At 35.6% G+C, this 23,316-nt stretch overlaps 1 protein-coding gene across 2 annotated transcripts in view; it reads left to right on the plus strand.

Annotated features, from left to right (window-relative positions):
• Positions 1–23,316, plus strand: part of NPFFR2 (neuropeptide FF receptor 2) — an 82,237-nt gene that overhangs the window by 31,379 nt on the left and 27,542 nt on the right. The window contains exon 1 of one of the 2 annotated variants that reach the window (XM_032334541.1): positions 4,119–4,300. The exons of the other annotated variant lie outside the window; for it this stretch is intronic. The gene's annotated coding sequence lies outside the window, so the exon portion shown is untranslated. Of the gene's footprint in view, positions 1–4,118; positions 4,301–23,316 lie in introns of those variants that run through there. 2 annotated transcript variants of the gene reach the window in all.

A 23,316-nucleotide genomic window follows, 5' to 3' on the forward strand; every position in this document is an offset into this window, starting at 1 on the left:
TTTAGAGGGACAAAAGGGTTTACAGCCCTCTAAGGTTATATAGTTGTTTGCTACACAACATTTTTGTTGCAATAGATATATACAATGATATAAAGATTAAAAAACAGAGCAGTGAGTATAATTAAATCAAAAAATTATTTTTTATTTAGCTAAGTCAGGAAGGCAGTGTTCTCATGTTTTTTTTTATTCTTAAGTTGTACATTGTTTTGGAAAAGTGTTAATATTTTTTTTGTTTGTTTCAAGTTTTATTTATTTATTTATTTAAATAAAACTAGAACTAATGTTCTAGTCAGTTAACACTAGTGCAACATTAATTTCAGGTACACAATATATTGATTCATCATTTACATCTAACTCCCATGTCTGTTGATTCTTTTCTAAACATGAAATGCCAAGGTTTCAGAAACATAAGGGGAAAGTTAGATCACTTTCTTTGATTATCAAAAGCATGTTTGTATTTATTATTCTTCCAAAAGTCTATAAGCAACATATGCAAGTAAGATGAATTTGTTCATTCTTCACATTTTACATTCTGCATTTATTACTTGCTTATGTTGAAATTAATAAGGGAATTTGAAGAAATGGTTTCCCTTTAATATTGCTGTGCAGGAGGGAAATCAGTCTCTAAAGAAATCTGTCTCAAAGCAACTAATGAGGAAAAGAAAACAACTTTCCGAAGTATGTTGGAGTTGTGGAGATGCTCTGACACATAAGAGAAAAATGTTGCAAGTGGAAAGCAGTGCAATTTCAAGCACGAAATATACAGGCTTTCAAAACGAAATATCAGCTGACACAAATAGAAATAAAAACACCCTAAAAATTTGGTCAAGAAAGGCAAAAGTGGTTATTTCTCAGCAACCCCACTTTTAACTCAATACCAAGTGAAGCTTTGCAGCTGGGGTGAATAGGACATGAAAAACACTTTAGGAGAGGAGGGGGCTCAACTTAATTCAAGAAAACCAAGGCTTTCAGTCTATTAGGTGCTGCGGATACAGACTGGGCCAAAGGTAGTGATTGTTAATCTGTATGAAAAGCAGAGTAAAAGCATACATAAGGTGTGGGCAATAAAATTTGCTTACATAATCAGAGAATGGGTCATAGACAAGGAAATATGTGATTAGGTCTCAATTTATGTTTATAATTTACCGGATCAAATATGTGTTGGCAGTATAAAAGGGAAATATATATATAAAACCATAGACATGTGAATAAGTGAGCCCTAAAGAGAAAATCCCATCTACCTGGAGCATAGGTGCTCTGGGGTAGAAGACGATGGAGATAAGATATGACAGTCAAGATGACATGTTAATTACCTATTGTTGCAGACAAATTATCCCAAAACTTAGTTGCTTAAAACATTTGTGTCAGAGTTTCTGTGGGTCAGGAATTGAGTGTGATTTAACTATCTTCTGGCTCATGGCCTCTTGTAAGACTTTTGTTATATTCTGTCCCTTAGAAGCAAATCACTAGGTCCTGTGCCCATTCAAGGAAGAGGGCAGAGACAGCAGGAGGAAGAAGTCACTGGGGTTGTTTTAGAAACAACCTCCACAACAGGGTAAAAGTAATTCCTTCCATCAGAAATAATGGTATTCTAGAAAAGAGGTGGGTGAGGGAAAGACGGAAAAATGAAATTGCTGAATTAGGCCAGTGGCAAACTGTGGAGAATATTTTCATGTCCCAGTGAAATGACAGGAGAGCTTGTATAAGGAGACACACTGTTCCTGTGTTGAGGCTAAGGAATGCCAATGCTTGTCACCAGAAAGATTCTGGAACAAAAGGTCTTCAAGCGCCTCAGCAAAGGCCTGACAGCTTACAGATGAACACAGCACTGGCCTGCAGTGGTGGGGACACCTGTTCCTACCCCACAGGTGTGCTGCTGCCAGAGAGATGTTTGCAGCCTCACCTGCCTGCCAGGTCTGAACAGAGACATGAGAGGCAAATGACAGAGGGCAGTGTCAATGCATCCAGGTGCCCTGTGGTCCAAGAAATGTGAAACAAAGCACCTGGCACAGGGGACTCCGTGAAAAACAGAACCGAACATGACAGAGAGTTTGCCCAAAAATGGTACTGAGAACATTACAAAATTTAAAGCATAAAAAGACTTTGTCAAACAAACAAACAAAAATCACTATAATGGCTTCAAATTATTCTGTAGGCAAGTGGAAAGAGAGAATATTAAGTTATCATGTAGGCAAGTGGAAAGAGAGAATATTAAGAATTGAGAACTAAATCAGTGACCTAGTATATCAAGTTAAAGAAATGGTTCTCTGAAAAAAAATATATGAGACACAAAATACAATGAGATGGAAATAACAGATGCTTAAATTGTAAATAATATAAATTCTAGAAGAAGAGAAAGTAATGGAGAAATAACAAGCAATTAATAAATAAAGAGTGTGAATAATGCTGCAATGCATGTAGGGATGTATATTCTTTTCGAATTAGTGTTTTCATATTCTTTGGGTAAATACCCAGTAGCAGAATTACTGGATCATATGATAATTTTATTTATTTTTAATTTCTGAGGAACCTCCATACTGTTTTCCCCTGTGGCTGCAGCAGTTTGCATCCCCACCAACAGTGCACGACGGTTCTTTTTTCCACATTCTTGCCAACACTTGTTTTTTGTGTTTCTGGTTTTAGCCATTCTGACAGATATGAGGCAATATCTCGTTGTTGTTGTTTAAGATTTTATTTATTTATTTGGCACAGAGAGAGAGAGAGTGAGAGAGAGAGAGAGTACAAGCTGGATGAGATGCAGAGCCAGAAGCAGACTCCCCTTCTGAGCAGGGAGCCCGATGTGGGCTCCATTCTGGACTCCAGGATCATGACCTGAGCTGAAGGCAAACACCCAACTGACTGAATCACCCGGATGCCCCTCACTGAGGGTTTGATTTGGTTTTCCTTGATGAAGAGTGATGTTGAGCATCTTTTCATGTGTCTGTTGGCCATCTGAATGTCTTCTTAGGAGAAATGTCTGTTTATGTCTTCTGCCCAATTTTAAATTTCAGTTCTTAATATATTTTGGATACTAACCACTTTTTGGATATGTCATTTGTAAATATCTTCTCCCATTAAGTAGGCTATCTTTGTGTTTTGAATGTTTCCTTTGTGCAAAAGCCTTTTATATTGATGTAGTCATAATTATTTTTAATTTTGTTTCCCTGGCCTCAGGAGACATCTAGAAAGATGTTGCTACACCCAGTGTCAGAGAAATTAGTGCTTGTGTTCTCTTCTAGGATTTTTTTTTATCATTTCAGGCTTCAGATTTAGGCCTTAAATCCATTTTAAGATTATTTTTTTGTATGGTGTGAGAAATAGTCCAGTTTCATTCTTTTCCATGTAGCTGTCCAGTCATTTTGTGAAGAGACAATCTTTTCCCATTGCATATTCTTCTTTCCTTTGTCATAGATTAATTGACCATACAATAATTGGTTTATTTCTGGGGTCTCTATTTTGTTCCATTGATCTTTGTGCCTATTTTTGTGCCAGTACCATACTGTTTTGATTACTATAGCTATGTAGTATATCTAGAAATTGGGGATTGTGAAAGCTCCAGTTTTTTTCCTCTTTTTCAAGATTGGTTTGGCTATTTGGGGTCTTTTGTGATTCCACACAACTTTTAGGATTGTTCTAGTTCTGTGAAAAATTCTGTTGGTATTTTGGTAGGGATTGCATTAGATGTGTAGATCACTTTGGGTTGTATAGACATTTTAACAATGTTTGTTCTTCCCACCCATGAACATTGGAATAGCTTTCCATTTGTGCCATCTTCAATTTCCTTCAGTGTTTTATAGTTTTCAGAGTAGAGTTATCCCACCTCCTTGGTTAAGTTTATTCCTATGTATTTTATTCTTTTTGGTGTAATTGTGAATGGGATTGTCGCATTGATTTTTCTTTCTATTATGTCATATTAGTGTATAAACATGCAAAAAATTTGTAAAAAATGTAAAAATCTTGTTTTTTGATTTGGTTTTTATCCTTTCTTTTGTTGATGTGGTGTATCATGCTGATTAGCAAATATTGAACTATGCTTGCATCCCAGGAATGAATTACACTTGATTGTAGTGAATGATTTTTTAATGTTTTGTTGGATTAGGTTTGTTATTATTTTGTGAGGACTTCTGCATTTATGTTCATTAGGGATGTTGATTGGTAGTACTCTCTTTTTGTAGTGTCATTATCTGGTTTTGGTACCAAGGTAATGTTGGACTTGAAGACTATTTTTGAAGCTTTCCTTCCTCTTTAATTTTTTGGAGTGATTTGAGAAGAATCGAAATGAACTCTTCTTTAAACTTTGGTAAGTTTCACCCATGAAACCATCTGATCCTGGGCTTTTGTCTGTTGGTGAGTTTTTTTGATTATGGGTTCGTTTTCATCATAGTTAATCAATGTTTTCAAATTTTCTATGTCTTCCTGGTTCTGTTTTGGGATCTTATATGTTTCTAGGAATTTATTCATTTCTTCTAGTTTATCCAATCAGTTGACATATAATTTTTCATAATATTCTCTTGTAATCCTTTGCATATCTGTGATCTCAGTTGTTGTTTCTTCTCTTTCCTTCCTGATTTTGTTTGAGTCTTCTCTTCTCTTTTTGTTTTTTGATAAGTCTGGCTAAAGATTTATCAATTTGTTGATCTTTTCAAAGAACCAGCTCCTGGTTTCATTGATCTGTTTCATTGTGGTTTTTCTTGGTTTCTGTTGTCTTTAATTTTGCTCTCATTTTTATTATTTCCTTCCTTTTACTGGTTTTGCATTTTGTTTATTCTTTTTCCCAGTTCCTTTAGGTCTAAAATTAGCTTATTTGACATTTGCTTGCTTCTCAAGGTAAGACTGTATTGCTGTAAACTTCTGTCTTAGAATACATTTTGCTATATCTCCCAAATTTTGGACCACTGTTTTTTTCATTTTCATTTATCAACAGGGATTTCTTTAAATTTCCTCTTTGATTTCTTAGTTGACCCATTTCTTATTTAGTAGCATGCCTCCATGTATTTGTTTACCTCCATGTATTTGTATTTTACCTCCAAACTTTTTCTCTTGGTTGATTTCTAGTTTCATAGCACTGTGGTCAGAAAAACCTTAATCTTTTTGTTTTTGCCAAGACTTGTTTTGTGACTTAAAATATACTCTGTTCTGGAAAATGTCCCATGTGAACTTAAAAAGAATGTGTACTCTGCTGCTTTATGATGAAATGTTGTGCATATACCTGTTAGATTCATCTGGTCCAATGTGTCATTCAAAGCCACTGTTTAGTTGTTGATTTTCTGTTTGGCAATCTATCCTTTGATGTAAGAGGGGTGTGAAAGTATCCTACTATTATAGCATTACTATCAATTTCTCCCTTTATGTTCTTAACAGTTATGTGCTCTCATGTTGGATGTATAAATATTTGCAATTAGATCTTCATTTTGGATTATTCCCTCTGTGATTATGTACTGTTCTTTGTTTCTTATTAAAAGTCTTTGTTTTAAAGTCCATTTTTTTTTTCTGACATAAGTATTGTTACCCCAGCTTTCTTTTCATTTCCATTTGCATGATAAATGTTTTCCATCCTTTCACTTTCACTCTACATGTATCTTTAGGTCTGAAATGTGCCTCTTATAGGTAGCATGTAGCTTGGTTTTGCTTTTTTATCCATTCCATCACACCTTGTCTTTTGATTAGAGCATTTAGTCCATTTACATTCAAAAACAATTACTGATAGGTATGTACTTACTGTTATTTTGTTACTTTTTTTATGATTATTTTTGTAGTTCTCTGTTCTTTTTTTTAATTCCTTTTTTTAGAAAAGAAGATTTTATTTATTTATTTGACAGAGAGAGAGATCACAAGTAGGCAGAAAGGCAGGGAGAGAGAGGGTGAAGCAGGCTCCCCACTGAGCAGAGAGCCTGATGAGGGGCTCCATCCCAGGATGCTGAGATCATGACCTGAGCTGAAGGCAGAGGCTTAACCCACTGAGTTACCCAGACACCCCTGTTATTTTTCTTCTCTCACAGTCTGCTGGCTTTCCCTAATGATATACTTGTACTCCTTTTTCTTTATTTTTTGCATATCTATTTCTGGTTTTTGATTTGTGCTTACCCTTATGGTTTTTTTGTTTTGTTTTGTTTTGTTTTTTGGGTTTTTTTTAAATTTTTTATAAACATATATTTTTATCCCCAGGGGTACAGGTCTGTGAATTGCCAGGTTTATACACTTCACAGCGCTCACCAAAGCACATACCCCTCCCCAATGTCCATAACCCCACCCCCTTCTCCCAAACCCCCTCCCCCCAGCAACCCTCAGTTTGTTTTGTGAGATTAAGAGTCACTTATGGTTTGTCTCCCTCCCAATCCCATCTTGTTTCATTGATTCTTCTCCTACCCCCTTAACCCCCCCATGTTGCATCTCCACTTCCTCATATCAGGGAGATCATATGATAGCTGTCTTTCTCCGGTTGACTTATTTCGCTAAGCGTGATACCTTCTAGTTCCATCCATGTCATCGCAAATGGCAAGATTTCATTTCTTTTGATGGCTGTATAGTATTCCATTGTGTATATATACCACATCTTCTTTATCCATTCATCTGTTGATGGACGTCTAGGTTCTTTCCATAGTTTTGCTATTGTAGACATTGCTGCTATAAACATTCAGGTGCATGTGCCCCTTCGGATCACTACGTTTGTATCTTTAGAGTAAATACCCAGTAGTGCAATTGCTAGGTCATAGGGTAGTTCTATTTTCAACATTTTGAGGAACCTCCATGCTGTTTTCCAGACTGGTTGCACCAGCTTGCATTCCCAGCAACAGTGTTGGAGGGTTCCCATTTCTCTGCATCCTCACCAGCATCTGTCATTTCCTGACTTGTTCATTTTAGCCAGTTAACAAAACCAAAAGACAACTGACAGAATGGGAGAAGATATTTGCAAATGACATATCAGATAAAGGACTAGTGTCCAAAATCTACAAAGAACTTAGCAAACTCAACACCCAAAGAACAAATAATCCAATCAAGAAATGGGCAGAAGACATGAATAGACATTTCTGCAAAGAAGACATCCAGATGGCCAACAGACACATGAAAAAGTGCTCCATATCACTCGGCATTAGGGAAATACAAATCAAAAGCACAATGAGATATCACCTCACACCAGTCAGAATGGCTAAAATTACCCTTAAGTTTATATAAAACATCTTGTTCACAGACCTGTACTCCTGGGGCTAATAATACATTATATGTTAAGAAAAAAATAAAAAAATTTAAAAAATCTTATGCATATAGAAGTCTATATTAAGTTGTCACTTAAGTTTGAACCCATTCCGAAAGCATTACATTTTTACTCCACTTCTTTTATTTTCGGTATGTGGTGTCATACTTCATATCCTTTTGTATTGTGAATCTCTTAACTGATTTTTATAGATCTATTTAATATATCTTTTCTGCGCTTCTTAATTTTCTTACTCCTGCTTATGCTCTTTCCTTTCCACTTACAGAATCCCATTTAACATTTCTTGTAAGGTTGGTTTGGTAGTTATGAATTCTTTTAACTTATGTTAAATGTGCAGGAAAGTTGTTATCTCTTCTATGCTCAGTGATAGCCTTGATGGATAGAATACTCTTGATTATAGGTTTGTTTGTTTTCTTTCACCACTTTTAATATATCACGCCCTCTCTTTGGGCCTACAAACTTTCTGCTAAAAAATCAGCTGATAGTCTTATGGCGTTTCCCTTTTATTTAACTGTTTTCTATTGCTACTTTTAGAATTCTATGTTTATTACTATTTTTTGCTATCATAATTATTGTGTGTCTTGGTGTGTGCCTCCTTGGGTTGATTTTATAACATGTAGATTTGTTTGACCATCACTACAATCTGTAGCAACAGCAATCTCCCACCTTCCTAACCACTGGCAACCACCAATCTGTTCTCCACCTCTAGAATTTTGTCATTTCAATAATATTAAATAAATAGAATCAAGTGATATGGAAAATTTTGAGATTGATCATATTTACTCAGCATAATTCTATTGAATTTGGATGTTTTGGGGTCTATTTCTGCATTGTCTACACTGTTCCACTGATCTATGTGTCTATCCCTTCACCAAAACCACATTTCCTTTATGACTGTAGCTCTATATATAGCCTTAGCATCAGGTAGAGCGAGTCCTTTCCCCTTTATCCTTCTTCTTAAAATTACTTTAGTTACTTTAGATCCAATGTTTTTCCATATAAAGTTTAGAACAAACTTCTCTATGTATGTGCACACACACACACACACACACACACACGCCCTCGTGTGGATTTTGATGAAAATTGTAATGAATTTATTGATCAATTTGGGGAATCTTCTGTTCTCTTTTAAAAGCCCCAGATATTTTGAAGCTCATGTCATAACACAAAACTCCCTCTAACTATCCTTATTATTATCAGCTGATCTCACTTATTCAGTGACCTCTTTAGCTCTACTCTCTTTTTCTCAATTATTTTTCTAGGTGTTATCAACATAGTGCAGAGGGCTTGTTACAGCTTTAGGGTTTCTTAACTGCCTTTTCCAGAATGGCATTTTTCTACATGCTGTCACATGATTTTTATGTTTTACTGCATCATCTAGAAATCTGTGTATCAGGAAACACTCTTTATCTTTATCTTTAAAGATAATTAACTTTAACACATCATCTCACCAGTCCTTCACCTATATTAAAAACTTCTTTTCAATAGTGATGAAACAATAGGACATCAACATGTAAAAAAAAAAAAAAAAGTAAAAAAATTCTTAACCCATACCACATACCTGATACAAAATTTAATTCAAAATGGATCAGACCTTAATGTAAAACTTCAGACAATGGTGATGGGCATTAAGGAGGGGACTTGAACACTCAGTGTTCAAGTGTTATATGCACTCAGTGTTATATGCAAATGATGAATCACTAAAGTCTACCTCTGAAACTATTAATATACTATGTGCTAATTATTTCATTTTAAATAAATGTTTTTGAAAATAATACATCTAGAAGAAAATATGGGGAAATACTTATGATTTTTGGCTAGGAAAAGATAAAACTCATTAACTGGACATCATAAGAATTAAGAACTTACACTCTTCAAAGGTCAGTGTTGAGAGAATGAAAAACAAATGACAGATGGGGAGAAAATATTTGCAAACCACACATCTGATAAATGACACATAGAGATAAATAAAAATCTCTTAAAGCTCAATATTAAGAAAGCAACCCAGTGAAAATTTGGTAAAAGATTTAAGTAAAAACTGAAGAAGACCCCAAACTACTAGAACTCATGCAGCAATTCAGTAATGTGGCAGGATACAAAGTCAATGTACAGAAATCAGTGGCTTTCTTATACACTAACAATGAAAATACAGAAAGGGAAATTAGGGAATCAATTCCATTTACTATAGCACGAAGAGCCATAAGATACCTGGGAATAAACCTAACCAAAGAGGTAAAGGAACTGTACTCGAGAAACTACAGAACACTCATGAAAGAAATTGAAAAAGATACAAAAAGATGGAAGACCATTCCATGCTCTTGGATCAGAAGAATAAACATTGTTAAAATGTCTATACCGCCTAGAGCAATCTATACTTTTAATGCCATTCCAATCAAAATTCCACCAGTATTTTTCAAAGAGCTGGAGCAAATAACCCCAAAATTTGTATAGAATCAGAAGAGACCCCAAATCTCTAAGGAAATGTTGAAAAACAAAAATAAAACTGGGGGCATCACGTTACCTGATTTCAAGCTTTTCTACAAACCTGTGATCACCAAGACAGCATGGTACTGGCATAAAAACAGACACATAGACCAGTGGAACAGAGTAGAGAGCCCAGATATGGACCCTCAACTCTATGGTCAAATAGTCTTCGACAAAACAGGACAAAATATACAGTGGGAAAAAGACAGTCTCTTCAATAAATGGTGCTGGGAAAACTGGGCAGCTATATGTAGAAGAATGAAACTCGACCATTCTCTTACATCGTACACAAAGATAAACTCAAAATGGATAAAAGACCTCAACGTGAGACAGGAATCCATCAGAATCCTAGAGGAGAACATAGGCAGTAACCTCTTCAATATCAGCCACAGCAACTTCTTTCAAGATATGTCTCCAAAGGCAAAGGAAACAAAAGCGAAAATAAACTTTTGGGACTTCATCAAGATCAAAAGCTTCTGCACAGCAAAGGAAACAGTCAACAAAACAAAGAGGCAACCCACTGAATGGGAGAAGATACTTGCAAATGACAGTACAGACAAAAAGTTATATCCAGGATCTATAAAGAACTCCTGAAACTCAACACACACAAAACAGACACATAAAAAAATGGGCAGAAGGTATGAACAGACACTTCTCCAATGAAGACATACAAATGGCTACCAGACACATGAAAAAATGTTCATCATCACTAGCCATCAGGGAGATTCAAATTAAAACCACATTGAGATATCACCTTATACCAGTTAGAATAGCCAAAATTAGCAAGACAGGAAACAACATGTGTTGGAGGGGATGTGGAGAAAGGGGAACCCTCTTCTACTGTTGGTGGGAATGCAAGTTGTTGCTGCCACTTTGGAAAACAGTGTGGAGATTCCTCAAGTAATTAAAAATAGAGCTTCCCTATGACCCTGCAATTGCACTACTGAATATTTACCCCAAAGATACAGATGTAGTGAAAAGAAGGGCCATCTGTACCCCAATGTTTATAGCAGCAATGGCCATGGTCACCAAACTGTGGAAAGAGCTAAGATGCCCTTCAACGGAGGAATGGAGGAAGATGTGGTCCCTATACACTATGGAGTATTATGCCTTCATCAGAAAGGATGAATACCCAACTTTTGTACCAACATGGACGGGACTGGAAGAGATTATGCTGAGTGAAATTAGTCAAGCAGAGAGAGTCAATTATCATATGGTTTCACTTATTTGTGGAGCATAACAAATAGCATGGAGGACATGGGGAGATGGAGAGGAGAAGGGAGTTGGGGGAAATTGGAAGGGGAGGTGAACCATGAGGGACTATGGACTCTGAAAAACAATCTGAGGGTTTTGAAGAGGCGGGGGTGGGAGGTTGGGGGAACCAGGTGGTGGGTATTGGAGAGGGCCTGGGTGTGGTGCAAAAACAATGAATACTGTTACACTGAAAATAAATAAATAAATAAAAACTGAAGAAGATATATACATAACAAATAAGCTTATGGAAAGAAGCTCACTACCATTATCATTAGGGAAATACAAATTAAAAGCACAGCAGTGTATCTCGACATACCTATTAATATGGCTAATTTTGAAAAAAATGATAATATCAAGTGTTAATAAAGAAACAAAGCAGCTAAAATCATATATTGTATATAAGAATACATAACAGTATAGCTACTCTAAAAACCGGTTTGGCTATTTCTTATAGCTACTTATACATTTATCCTATGACCTAATAGTCCTACAAGTAGACATTTATCTATGTGAAATGAAAAACCATTCAGATAAAAATCATAGAGAAATTTTATAGTGACTTTAATAGTAATTGCCTCAAACTAGTAAAAAACTTTAAAATGTCTCTCAGATGGAGAACAGATAATTGTGGGTTGGGCAAAATGGGTGAAGGAGAGTGGGAGATACAGACTTTCAGTTTAGAGTGAGTAAGTCATAAGAATAAAAGGCCAGCATTTGGAATATAGTCAATGATCTTATAGTAACAATGATAGTAACAATGCTTGGCGACAAATGGGAGCTATGCTTCTGAGCACAGCATAACATACAGAGAAGTTGAATCACTATGTCGTATACCTGAAACTAATATACCGTTGTGAGTCAACTACACTCGTATCAAAAACAATGCTTTAAATGTGGTACATTCACACTGGAATATTACTCAACAAAAAAATGGAATGGATTTTCAATAGATGCAACAATATGGATAAATTTCAAGTGTATTATGTTAATTGAATGAAATCAGAATCAAATGGCTACATCATATGATCCCATTTATATGACATTCTGGCAAATGGAAAACTACAGGGACAGAAAATAGATCAGTGGTTGCCAGTGGCTGTTGCTGAGGAGCAGAGATTGACTAACAAGTGGTTCATGGAGGAATTTTGGGAGGTAAGGGAATTGTTACATATCTTGATTGGGATGGTGACTCCAGGATTTTGTACCTTTGTCCAAACTCACAGAACTATACACTAAAAAGGTAAATTTTACTTTATATAAATTATTTTCAATAAACAAAAACTAAAACCCACTTTTGATCCAATGACTTTACCATTCTGGCATTACTCATGCACCCATTAGGTTCTGTTGTCTACACTTGATTCTATGTCATTCATAAGTAAATTCCTTGTAAATAAATACTCTGAACTCATTTACTGTCTCCTATTTTTTAACTTTTAATTTCAGAATCATTGTAGATTCACATGCAATTTTAAGATATCTCCACAATGAGATCTCATATACCCTTCACACAGCTTCTTGTCAGTAGTCACATCTCACAAAACTATATAGTACAATATTATAACGAGGACATTGACACTGATAGAGTAGATGCAGAACATATCCATCCAAAAAGATTCCTTATTGCACTTTTATAGCTAAATCTACGTCCCTCTCACCTGTACCGCCTCAGCTCCTGGCAACCACCCATCTGTTCTCTCATTCTATAGTCATGTCATTTCAAGAATGTTATAAAGATGCAATCATACAGTTTGTGATTTGGGGATTTTTTTTTTTTTCACTGAGCATAATACCCTGGAGATTATCCAGATTGTTGTATCTATTGATAATTGTATCTACTGATAATTTCTTTTTATTGCTAAGGAATACTCTGTGATTTATATGTATCACAGTTTGTTTCACAATTAACTCTTTTTACTTCCAGGTAGACATAAAAGTTTATATTTCCCACTCAGAGTGGGTTTAAGGGTGAATGGTGACGGTTATTGCAGGGTAGCGGGTAGGAGAACTAATTCTCCAATAGGTCTCTATTGATACCTTCCTGACTCTGAGAGTTATGTTTGTTTCATAACTGCTTCCCAGTAGCCATCACTGACATTGGATGGGGACGGCTTGTTACCACCTGCAGTGATGAACGTTCTAGCTCTCTACTTAGTTTCCTCTGATGCTACCATAGTAAGGAGTAGGTTCTGCTAGAAGTTTAGTCTAATCTCTTGGCCTTTGCTGGAGCCACAGTTTTTTGTGTGTTTTTGCCTGGCCTGGAGGAGGGTGATTACTATTTAAAAGTTTGTTGTCATTTTTCATTCTTTGCTAAGGGGAGCAGACTTTTGAGCACCCGTTGGCATTTCTAGTTTTCTTGATTCTACAATTTCAAGTCTGAAATGCATGAAGCACAAAGAAAACCCAGAGAGCTATCCATTATGTCATTCTTTGAATTCATATATTACTAGCTGGTTTGTTTTCTTCTTTCTCCTATTCAGAATCTTCTTGTATTTGCTTTATGTAACATCCAGGGTTTTCAGTTGCTTTTAGTGAGAAAAATAGGGGAGAGATGGATACTCTTCTTTTCCCAGATGCAGAAGTGTTTTCCTACTTTATTCTTTTGGGAAAAGCTCTGAATACAGTTAAAACTAAATGTCTTTCTAATCTGTGTCTATATGGAGTAACCTGATTTTTCTAGAGGAAAAAAAGATACAATTACTAACTGATAATTTAATTTCGTTAATGAAGGCTTGGTCTTTGCCTTTCATTCTAGATTTCTTCTAAGTTCTATTTTTCTCTTCATTAGATGACAATTTCCTAACTTCTCTTTTTGAATCTCAGTAAACTTTTCTCCCTATACTTTGCTCTCAACTGGTAGCTTTACTCATTAATCTTGTATTTTATCCATTCTAAGGATAAGTATAAATAACGAAGAATATCCATAAATGAGGACATGTCTTAGAATTAGTGGTGCCTAACAATCACTTTCAACAAGGTAACAGTCATTATATAGTTTTATTGGTTATATTGGACAGTTTTAGCTATTCAAACTGTGATCATTTCTCTGTCTAAATCTAAAAGCATACTATTAATAAGCTCAAAATAATATTATAAGTGGTAAAAAGTGTGGAGTGTTTAACTGTCAACACTTTTTTCTTTCTTGGCAGTATATAAAATAAAGTGGCATCTTACAATTTACCACATCTTACGTTTGATGAAACATAATGTATTATGAAATTATAAACAAGCTGAGATGTCACCTTATTTGTGCAAATACATATTTCTACATAGATAGATGGATAGACAGACAGATAGATGGATACTTCAAACACATGTGGTGGCTGGGTCAGGGAGAAGAGCTTTACTTATAGTCACAGAAAGCAGCCAGATTAACATTGTAACATAGGTCCTCTATGCCCAGCAACTCTGTAGATTGGCACAACGTGAGCCAGATGGAGAAATTACCTACACAGTTGGCAGATTTCATTTGGTAGGTGAAGGAATTAGAAAAAAAGGACAGTTTTTGGCATTTATAAACAGAAAAAAAAAAGTCCCTGCCCCATTTCCTGGGAGAGTCTGCTGAAGATGTAATGGAAAGAATCTGTACTCTAATTATTTTGTATATAAATAAATCTCTTTAGGGGCCAAATAAGTTCGGTGTATTCAGGATTCACAACCTAGAGATGTTACCAAGGGCCTGGGATTCATCTCTTCTGAAGCATAAACACCTAGGAGGATAACACTAAAGTCTTCTGGCAATCTCTGGGATATTCAGTCACTTTGGTAGTTAACATAAATGCTTATCCCATGATGTAATCATTTGGCTCTTGGGGAAATGCTAGAAGATTTATTAGCTTTTGTGAGAACAATTAACTTCATGGGGGAAACAAATGACTATGGATCTAATCTAAATGTTTCTAGAGGAAGTGAAAGCAAACATTCTGTATTGATATTATATACCTCTCTTTGTTTCATGGACCTAAGGCATTGTTATGGAAACACTGAAAAATACAGGGAAGATTTATTCTTCTGCAGTTACATAATGCTGAAATGAGACTCTTTCTGTCTCAGTTTCATCTGCAGTTCCAAGATAAAACATACCAATTTGTTCTAGTGCCAACTTTATTTGTTATACTCGGAACTGTGTTTCCTAGTATTTCCTTAACCTGTATATTCCTAACTTAGATTTGGATAAGAAGAGGAAATCTCATGAAATTAGGGAGGTTAGAGGGAATCAGTAACCATTACTCTTGGAAGGACCTAAAAGTGAGAGGAGTGACAAACAGATGAAGTGCTCAGCTTTTACTCATTCTACTCTGCTCCACATCAAACTCTCCTTCCCAACTGCTGATCTTGGGGACACACAGAGGCAGTAGTCCCACTGGGACCCCAGCTTCACACAGAGCCATTTATAATTCTCTTTATACTGCCTTGGTAAAGCAATTGAACTTGTCTGTCTTCCCAGATGTCCTCTGCACCAGTGTTTCAGGAATGACAGTTTAGTGACATTTCTGTGATCCCACAACACTCCCCTCTGGAAGTTCACTTTCCCAGCAACACCCACTCTTATGTAAAGCAGGGGTGGGCAAATTATCTACAGCCCCATTGCCTGCTTTCCTTTTTCAAAATAAAGTTCTGTTGAAACAGAATTATGCCTATTTGTTTATGTATCATCTATAGCTGTTCTGTGTTGCAGAGGAGAGCTAAATATATACTGTCTGGCTCTGTACAGAAAAAGTTTGCTGACCTGTGATGTAAAGTATAATTCCTACAATAAAGACAATATCCTACATGGTTCTTCATCTGGACGGAATCCTTACTGATATGCCACCTAACCAGGACAAATAAAGGAGGTGGGTAATCACTGACCTAGTAATTCTTTGTTGACGTCCCACTACCCACCTCTGAAAAAATTTAGAGGCCCAGAAGGCAGGAAACAGGTGGAGAAGGAATTTGGCTAGAAAAAAGTGGTGAAGGGCTGTAGCATTTTCTCTTGTCCATGTTGCCCTAAGCTACTCATAAAGGCACATACACACGTCATAAGCAGGGATATTCCTAATAACATCAAGCTTAGTTAGGGAGTGAGATGGAGGTGACAGTGAATTTAAGAAGACTACATGAGTTTGAGACTGAAGACCCGTAACTGATTCAGACTTAATGGGTGGGGAGTCTGGTTGATGCTGCCTATGGTACCAAATTGATACCTGTGTTAGGAAAGTAAATTTTCTCCCATTATAACTTCAGTAAGGGTGCATGTTTCCCATGGAACACATAGAAGAACTGTAGAGACATTAGCATGGGATTAGCTTAGAAATATCTTCTTCCAAGATGGCTTCCTTCAAGGAACAGGAGGAGCTCAGCAAAAAGATGAGAAATGTTCCATGTGATGACAGAGGAGCATATCTTCTCTCGGGATTACTCCTTGTCATTGCCATCAGGCTTTTGTCCTGCCTACTCTAGCCAAGAAAGTCTTGTATAGCTTATCCATAACATCTATTTTGTCAAATCCAATGACCATTCTTTTGTTCTCATCTTACTCAATAGCTTAGCAGCTTTTAAATATTTGACATAATTGACTATTCTGTCCTTCTTAAAATACTTTCCTCTCCTAGCTTTAGTAACATACAATTTTCTGGTTTTTGTTACCTCACTAAGTGCCCCTTGTCAATAGCCTTCACTGGTTTGACCTGCTTTGCCTAAACTCTAAATATCGGGGGACCTTGAGAGTGGCTCTGGATCCTATGTACCTACTCCTGTCTATATGTGACATCATCAGATTCCATAACCTAAAATGTCATAAATATGCTAATAATTTCCAAATTGATCTCATCAGCCCTTATCTCTTCCCTGAGCCCCAATTCATATAGCCAATACTTTCCACCTTCATTTGGGCTCCTAAAAGGTATCATATATATAATATATCTAACAGCATACACACTTCCTAATTTAAATAAATATTACCACATCCCACTCAGCTCTCAAGCCAACCCAGAGTCGTTTGCTTGTTCTGTTCTTTTCTACCCAATTCATATCCAATTCATTGGCAAACAAAATTAGTACCACCATGACCAAAGATCACCAATTCATCCCTCTGTCTATATTTGCAATGTTGTTACCTAATCAGCAACTTCCACGTGAACTGGAATCACTTATTAACTGACTTTCCTCCTTCCGTTCCTGCTCCCTACTCTCCCCAACCCATTCCACATACAACAACCAGGAAAATATTAAATTGTAGATCAGACCATTTTCTCTCTAGCTTAAAACCATTTCTTTTAGAATAAAATTCATTCTTTTTATTATGACTTCTAAGAATTTACCTGATTTTTGTCTTTTTCCTCTTAATTCCTCAAAGAAACAGGAAAGAGCATGTTGCAGCTGGGAAACTGCAAGTACTTTAATATGGTTGAGGATAAAGTATGTGGAAATTTGGAAAGTGATGACACTGGAAATATATGAGGGATCAAAGTGAGAAAGACTTGGGAACTTAAAAGTTTAGATATTCTGAAGAATTTGAGCAATACAAAAACTAGATCCAAAATTACATGAGTGTTTTTAAGACCAACTGATTGTAACTAAACCAACTTTTCTTATCTTAAATAGTGATGTTTTAAACAATGGTTCAGATTCATATTTGTAATAGATGCTTTAAGTGACCCACGCATTCCATCAGCCTTCCTCTGATTTCAGCAGCAGCTGCAGTGGACAGTTCCTGCACAATACCAGCTTTCTATTTCAGAAGTCTCTCCAGTCCAGATTCTCTGCTTTAGTGCTTCCCTGCAGGCAGTAGTTCTTTCAGTCTGGGATGTGAGGCACTTAACTGTCCTGACAGGCAACACTCAAGTAACGAGTCTGCAATCTGACTGTTATGCTTTCAACACATTTTCTCAGTGGCAACCAGCTTGAGAACTCATCTTTAGTGGTTTTTCTATTTTTACTTTCTCGTTCATCCTACTCATTCATTCTTAATTCCTGGAATTTCCTCCCAAATAAACTACCTAAGTCCCTGTCTTGGTCTCTGCTTTAAGTGGAACCCCAGAATGACATTCTTTTTTTTTTTTTTCAAGAGCTATTAATTGAGAACATTGTGCAATGTGTTAAAAAGTCACTAAAAAGACTTGTCATATAATAGTGGAAAGGGTTCTAAGAGTATAATTAGAAATCTATGGGACATAAAAAGAAAAACCAACAATGTTAACACTCATTTCCACAGTCTGTAGCCATGTCGGTTTTTTCCCCTAATTATTACAACTGACATGAGGTGGCTTTCAGCTAATCATAGAATTATTTGTTCCAAGACTTATTTCTTATATCATTTTTATGTCAAACTTCTGTGAAACTAAATAATCTTCAGCTATGAAAGAGGAGAAAAGAAAATGTATTAGGATAAAGGGTATACAGTTGGATTTGCTTTTTTTGTATGTTGCATTTCAATATTCAAGACTGGTGGTAGTATTGGTGGTGGTAGTTTTCCCAACATTTTTTTGTTCTGTTTTGTTCTTACTCTCCTTCCCTTCCCCTATATGCTTTAATCTATTTTTTTTTTCTTCTGTTCAGGTAGATATATGCCATGTTGAGATTAGCATAGCATAAAACATGTCTTTTGATTTTAGAGTTGCTGTTTCTGTCTAATTGCCTTGGCAAATGGTGTTCTACTATTACATTTTTTCCCACTTTTTATTGATATAAATTACTGATTAAGGAGAGCAACTGAATTATGACAGGTTCAATGAATTAGATCCATAAGACAATTTAGACATAAAGAAGTATTCATCATTATCTAATGAAAAACAAAAGCTTCTGAACCCTTCTACACTGACTATCCTTTCACTCTACTCTGTAATACATGATTTCTTAGTAAAGAAAATAAAATTTTGAGATGAAATTAATGGGTAAAAATCAAGTGACCTTTTGGTAATTTCTAAGACTCCCAGTTTAGATGTACCTGAATATTGCCACAGCAAGCCAAACTCTAAGATGAAAGAATGGAGTAGAAAGGTCTCTTTCCTCACCCTATAAGCTGCAGGAGAGCAGGGGCTGGTCTGGCTTATGTGATACATACTAGAATGCTTGGTACAGACATACTAGAATGCTTGGTAATGACTGCTGGTTCTCAACGTGTCCTCACAAGGACATTGTGAGCATTCTTTATATAAAGCATGCCAGATTATTGAGTACCAAGCATATATATAAGTGCAAAATATTTTTTTGTATCCCCTATTTCTTCTTGTTTGGTGATCAAAGTATCAATCACTGCTCTCTGTTGAAGGTTAAAAGTAGTTTTAGTCCATGAACTAGTTTAGATAGAACACAAAGATTGAGACATCTTTTGTTGTGAAATAAGAGAAAGTTTTTAGCTTTTGAAGCCCTCAAAGTCTTCTAAGTAAGTAGTACTTTGATGGTCCAGAACATGGATGTCATGAACAACTATGTTTCTCTGTGACTGTAGGCAGGCTACATAATTTGAAGCTATTCTTGCTACCTGTAATATTCTATTTACATATTTTAGCATGTAAATGCTTTTAGCATATCATTAATAAACTGATAATTAAAAATTAGTTCTTAATTTTAAGTAAGGGTATTCTGGAAATTCAGATACTGAGAAGTAATCTACATGTTTTTAGGATTTTCTTACTGATTGTAAGGAGATAACCCTTTGTCTATTTACTTGAATGTTTGAAGCTATATCTCAGAAAAAATTTGAACATGATTTATTACATTAATTTTGTTTAGTATTCAGAATACTTTAAAATCAGATTACTGCTCTTGTATGCCACGGTTCAAAAACGGATTCTCTTAAAGTTATTTTGGAAGACTATTAACAGCTTATTGCTAATGCAGGATAAATGGCAAAATGATTGTTGGTAGGGACTGAGTTGAATATAAACAGTATAAGATGACATGGTGCTTAAGAAAGAGGTACGCATCCTTTGGGAACACAAAAATATGACTTTTAAATAATTAAACTGTTGATAAACTTTCACATGAATATTTAAAGACCAAAAATTAATATTTTACAGGTCTCTAATTTCTTTATAACATTGTTAGAAAAATTGGAAGAAAAACTTTTTAAAATTTTATTTAGCATTAGAAGAGTGTTAGACTCCATCAGAAATGCCAACTGGAGTTTGGGCGGTTATTTCATGCTAACATTACTTCAGTGACGTGCATGAGTATTTTGACATATGGTTTGTGTCCTGAAGGTACTTGGCAGCTTGTAGGATTTCAATTTTTAACACTCACCTCTGATCACTGAAATCTTTGCTTGCCTCTGTACCTAATGCACTGGGAAGAAAATCAAAACAAAATAACATACAAAAAAAAAAATTTTCCTGACCTTTGGTGTTTTCCCTGGAAAGACAGATAATACTATTTTTTATTGCTTTCTACTCACAGAAATTGTGGCAAGGGAAAACTAGGCTAAAACATAATCTAGAAAAAGTTACATTAAAACTTTAAATTTTGCTGGTTATTTGCATTGCTAAGTGTTAGTAAATGATCAAGCATTAGTAACTGATTCTCTTGTTTATTATAAACTTTCTTCAGTTATAAGTGAAGTCCCCTCTAAAGGATCTAGAAGATATGGAGAACTAAGCTAATGAGATAACAAGAATTTGAGAACTTTCCTTAGGCTGAGGATGAAAAGGGATTTGTTTGCTTTTTGGAAGCAGGTGGCTAGGATTGATGGAAGAGAAAAGGAATCAAATACGGAATAAGAGCAGTTTCCACCAGGTGTTGCTATATGAAAGGAATTTCCTCCAAGGGCAACATCACTTTGTGGTAGACATGGCTGAGACTTAATATTTTTAAATAAAATGTATTCAGTGTAAGGGGCGCCTGGGTGGTTGAGCTTCTGACTCTTGATTTCAGCTCCCATCATGATCTCAGGGTTGTAAGTTAAAGCCCTACATCAGGCTCCGTGCTTGGCTCAGAGGCTGCTTGAGATTCTCTCTCTCCCTCTGCCTTGCCCCTGCTCACAGGTGTGGCACACTCTCTCTCCCTCTAAAATAAGTAAATAAAATATTTTAAAATGTATTCAATTAAAAATTACTTTTAAATTTTATAAGGAAAAAAATGGAAGTAAAACTAAAGGAATTAGTATACTTTACTGAGATTTTCTAATCTGGTTGGTGGGAAGAATCACTCTTCCAGATTTTATGTAAAACCCAAAAACCCTTAATCTATCCTTTTGGGAGGAGAAGGAGAGAGCGCCTCTTTAGTATTCCATCTTGAGAGCTCTAGTTCCCTTAGTCTCCATGATGACTGCCCTTCCTACCTGATGTCCACTATATTTCAAACCATTATTTCAATATATTTTGTCCAGTAGTTGCTTGTTTTAGGTAGGAGAGTGAATCCTCCCCATTATTCTATCTTGGCTAGAAGCAGGGTCTCCAACTTGATATTTATGCATGTAAAAGATTGTTTTTCAAATTGTGTTGTTGCAGTGGATGGTTTGGCATTTTTTTTAACTGCTTCACTAATTCTCTACCTTTTAAAAGACTAATTGAAGCATTAAATATTAAATGCTGAAGGGCCTCCTGTAGAGCACTCCTTAAACAGTGTCCATTCCCTTGGTGTCCACAATATCACCTTTCTTGTAGGTTTTCATATGTATGGCCAAAGGAACAACTCCATGTTTTCTAAAAGGCCTAGAAAACATACAGCAGGTGCCTCTCCTCTTTCCCTTTGTGTTTGTCATTCTAGCAAATTACTGGAAGACGGTGGTTTGGCCAAAAGGCCTTCCATTTTGTTCTTACCACTATACTATAAAGTGTTTTCTTCATATAATCATTAAATTACAAATATAAAAAACTCATTCCAAGCAAGAAAGCATATCATAACAATCACATACATGGATCTCAGCTCTGTTGAGCTCTTAGTCCATCTACTTTCTGATAATTTCTGATAATTATATGTAAATATTGTATCAATGTCTGTTGAACCCATATGATGCATCTGTTAAAATTGATTTCAATAAGATACAGAGGGTGAAGTTTATCTTTCCCTTATTTTACCTTTTAGGAAATACCAATAGAACCATTCGTTTAAAAAAAAATTCAACACTTTATTACTTTAATAGGGGTTATTGGAATAAGCCTTCATGCTACTATTCCTAGAGAATAGACATGTGTACTGTGAATATATGACACCAGTACAGAAACACACAATGGCACACATAAAGTTAGCAATCTCAGAATGAAAATACTAATTTTAAAAGATATTTGCGTCCCTGTATTTGCTGCAACATTATTTATAACTGTCAAGATATGGACGTAACCTAAGTGTCCATTAATAGGGAAATGGATAAGGAAGCATATATGCAATGGGATATGAAGTAGCCATGAAGAAGGATGAGATTGTGCCACTTGAGACGATATGGATGGACCTGGAAGCTATTATGCTAAGTGAAATGAGTGCAATTGAGAAAGACAAATATCATATGATTTCAGTCATATGGAATTTAAATAATAAATGGGAAAATAAAAACCAGTATCAGACCCATAAATGCAGAGAACAAACGAATGGTTGTCAGAGGTAAGGGATCTAGGGAAGTTGGCAAAATGGGTGAATTGGAATAGGAGATACAGGCTTCCAGTTATTCAGTAAATAAGGCACTGGAATAAAAGGCACAGCATAAGGGAATAGTCAACGATATTGTTAATAGTGTTGTATGGTGATAGATGGTACCCCCTGTGGTGAGCCCAGTATAACATATAGAGAAACTGAATCACTATATTGTACACCTGAAACTAATGCAACATATGTGTCAACTATACTCAAATATTTTTTAATTATTCATTTTAATATTTTAATTTTTTAAAGGACATGAAATATGAACACTGAACAACAAAATTAAGACTTACAAAATACACAGTATTTTAATTTTTTTAAGTTAGCAATTTTAACGCAGACCCACTATCAGAATTTGTGCCTTCAAAATATTTGTGCCTGAATTTGTGCCTGAAATATTTTGATCCCTAAAAAGAAGTTTAGGTCATTTGTACTTAAATTCTAACTTCATATTTTATGTAGAAATTTGATATAAAACTTAATATATGATAATTCTGCTCAGATAATGTATCTTCAAAATTCCACATTCTGTGCTTCAAAAAGTAAATTTTGGGGGTGCCTGGGTGACTCAGTTGGTTTAGCAAAGGACTCTTGATTTTGGCTTAGGTCATGATCTTGTGGTTGTGGGATCAAGCCCTGTGTCAGGCTCTGTGCTCAGTGCAGAGTCATCTTCAGATTCTCTCTCTCTCAAGTAAATAAAGTCTTAAAAAAAAAAGTAAATTTTCATTCTAAATATAACTGTAAGAAGTATGAGGAAAACATCACAGAATAAAAGCATGTAGGATTCGGTCTCCATAATATACAAACGAAGA

Source organism: Mustela erminea, chromosome 2 (assembly GCF_009829155.1).
Source record: "Mustela erminea isolate mMusErm1 chromosome 2, mMusErm1.Pri, whole genome shotgun sequence".
Lineage (NCBI taxonomy): Eukaryota > Metazoa > Chordata > Mammalia > Carnivora > Mustelidae > Mustela > Mustela erminea.